Raw genomic sequence first — 3361 nt, 5'->3', positions numbered from 1 at the left:
GTTGCGTTGGTCATAAGGGATGCGTTAGCAAGAACCTAGGCGATGGTGAGCTATGCCTTGAGGTGTTGAGTTGAGAACCAAGTTGACCTAAGGGTTGTTATGTGTTGGTGATGAGCTATGAGCCAAGGACATCCGAGGCATATGGACGCATGCACCAATTGGTGGTGCCCGGACATAGGAATGTTGCAGCAATTGAATGGGCACATTTGTGGTTAGATGAACGCATATGAAGGATGAATGCATATGAAGGATGGACGCATTCAAGGACGTCATCCGAACATGTGGCTTGTTAAGAGAAAACCTTACGCCTTAAGCAAATGAGGTGGATGCACAAGAAGACATGCAAAATTGAGGGCTATGCGTTGGTAAAAGGGGAGCAAGACACCTTGGGTTGGGATGACGCAAGGTTGCGTTAATAGTATAAGGAAAGGACACATGGACATGCGGCCAAGTAGAAGGTGTCAGCCTTAGAGAGATCTTGGACGCCTATAAATAGGGCCAAGGACTTCAGATGAGAACTCAAATTCTCTTCAAAGGACATAAAGAAGAGTGTATGAGGACTAATTGGGAGGAGACTATGCATTGGTAGCAAGACCATGTGTTGGTCAAGAGGTTCCAAGAGGGGAGATGCTGCCGGACAAAAAGGACAGGAAGTAGTATCAATTTGGGATGAGAAGTTCTCCCAGAATACTTGTGCGTTTGGGGTGATTTTAAAGCCACTTGAAAGTAAGAAGATTCTAGTTTTTAGGGTAGGGCTGCTGAAGAAGAATCACCAAGGAATCAGGCTGAGGAATTAGAAAAATGTAGAAGGGTCGAGCTGTCGGGTAAGCTTGGGCCAGTCTTGATGTTTCGAAGATTCCGGCCAAACCACGAGGAGGTCTAATCTAATATTTTAGGGTAAGATTCTTGAGACGAGAACATGTTTACAGAAGGAAGTATCTTAAAATAAGATCTGGAACTATGAGTAATCTAAGCTGATAATTGAATCTGGAATTTAGGGTTCAAGAGGGAAACCAAGGAAACCTAAAGAACTTCGGAGAGGAAAGTTCCTAACCAACCAAGGTGAGTGGTTATTGTGTTATTGTATTGTTGATGTGATTTATATATATATAGGTAAATATATATAGAGGATAATGTAAATTTCCATGATTAAGGATATATGTTTATCTTGTTACTATGCTTGTATGTTTGTGTTGGAAACTGGAATTGTACCTGGGATATATAGTTAGCATGTTTGAAAAGGTACTTGGCGGGAAAATATAGTCGGCTTCGATCGGCGGAAAAAGATAGTCGACTTCGGTCGGCGAGAAATTATAGTCAGTGACGACCAGCGGGAAATATAGTCAAGTTACCTAAGCATAGCTAGCTGGAAAATAGTCAATGTGCACATTGGCGGGATAATAGAGTACAGGGAAAGTTTCCACAGGAATTGTTGATACATTGCTTTAGTATACGTGTGAAAGTTCTGGGGAGAAGGTATGATCATGCCAGAAATAACCAGTGGTAAAGCTGTGGATGTTTATATTATGTGATAACCAGCGGTCAAGCTGGGATTGATTGTTTTAACCAGTGGTTGAGTTGGGGATAATCTAGCAGTTAGGGTGGTAAAATAATATTGAACTTGTGGTAATGCTCTTGTTGACTATGAATTGATTTCCAAAAAGTATATTTCTGCAATCAAAGTTATTTGTTTATCTAAAGGCACCACTCACTGGGCTTTATAGCTCATGTTTTCCATGTTTTATGTTTTACCCCCCCCGATAGTGGAAAGTGAGGAGTTCCAGGGTGCTGCTAAGGTCAAGGTCTGCCACAAGTCACAGTTACACTTCTGGAGGGTTTTAATCAGTTGTTGTTGTAAACTTTGTAGTTAAGTCTTGGAGTTGTATAGATGTTACATTGTTGTAATAAAATGGGCCTACTTAATATTGTTATCTCCTTGACTTAAAGTTTACTGATGTTGTAAAGAGGCTCAGATGGATTGTAGGTATCACAAAAGAGTGGTATCTGCGGTCCCTCACGCCTCTCTTCGGGCTCAGGAGTGCGGGCTCGGGGCGGGGGTGTGACATGTGACAAGTCACAACACTTATGACCATTTCACAAAGCGGGCCGTATCCGTAGCGTTACCAGGATAAGGTTTCCCTCCTATATCCATATACTACAGACCATTTTGGTTATCACTCAAGACATGATCCACTTGTATCTCACCACATACATGCTTGAGTCACATACAGATAACCAGGGATTTTATGTTTATTGGTTTGTGGTAGAGCAAATAAAACAAGTAAATGAGCAAAAATACAAGATGTGAAGTAAATATCATATTAACAGCACAAACGTTCGTACAAACTGTTTACAAAGTATAGGACATGAGACTTTATGGCATCAACTCTAACAATCTCCCATTTGTCCTAAAGCAAAGTGGGGTGTACAAAAAAGTTAGTACAAAACAATAAACTAGGGCATAAAAGGCCAATACAAGAAAATCTCCCACTTTCCCTAGTCCAGCCGCTGGCAATCCTGTAGACCCATGCTCTGTAGGTGACCCTTTAACACTGTAGCCGTGAGAGCCTTCGTCAATGAGCAACATTGTGCTCCGAAGCATTCTGCGTGACGATCACGTCTCCTCGATGCACTATCTCATGGATCAGATGATATTTCCACTCTATATGTTTGCCATGCCTGTGACTCCTGGGCTCCTTGGAGTTCGCCACAGCCCCACTATTATCACAATAGAGGGTAATGGGCCTAGACATATCTGGAACAACTTTCAGGTCTCTCAAGAACTTCTTGAGCCAGACGGCCTCCTTAGCAGTTTCACAAGCCGCTACGTACTCCGCCTTCATAGTGGAATCGGCGATGCACCCCTGCTTAGTGCTTCGCCACACTACAGCTCCACCGTCAAGAGTAAAGACTGACTCTGATGTCAACTTGCGAGAGTTCTTATCAGTCTGAAAGTCAAAATCCATGTATCCTGTAAGGATCAAATCCCTAGAACCATACACGAGCATGTAGTCCCTCGTTCTCCGAAGATACTTGAGGATGTTCTTCACTGTGGTCCAGTGACCCTGGCCTGGGTTAGACTGATACCTACTGACTATGCCCACAACGTATCAGATGTCTGGACGAGTACAGAGCATCGCGTACATTAAACTGCCAACGACAGAGGCATATGAGACCCGTCTCATCTCCTCAACCTCTTGAGGTATCTTAGGAAACATGTCCTTAGACAAAGTGACTCCATGCCTGAATGGAAGTAGGCCCCTCTTGGAGTCCTGCATCGAGTACTTGAGCAACATCTTGTCAATATACGATACTTGAGACAGTGCTAGCACTTTGTTCTTACGATCCCGAAAGATCTGTA

This window comes from Benincasa hispida, chromosome 5, assembly GCF_009727055.1.
Source record: "Benincasa hispida cultivar B227 chromosome 5, ASM972705v1, whole genome shotgun sequence".
NCBI lineage: Eukaryota > Viridiplantae > Streptophyta > Magnoliopsida > Cucurbitales > Cucurbitaceae > Benincasa > Benincasa hispida.
This window is presented reverse-complemented; position numbering follows the sequence as displayed.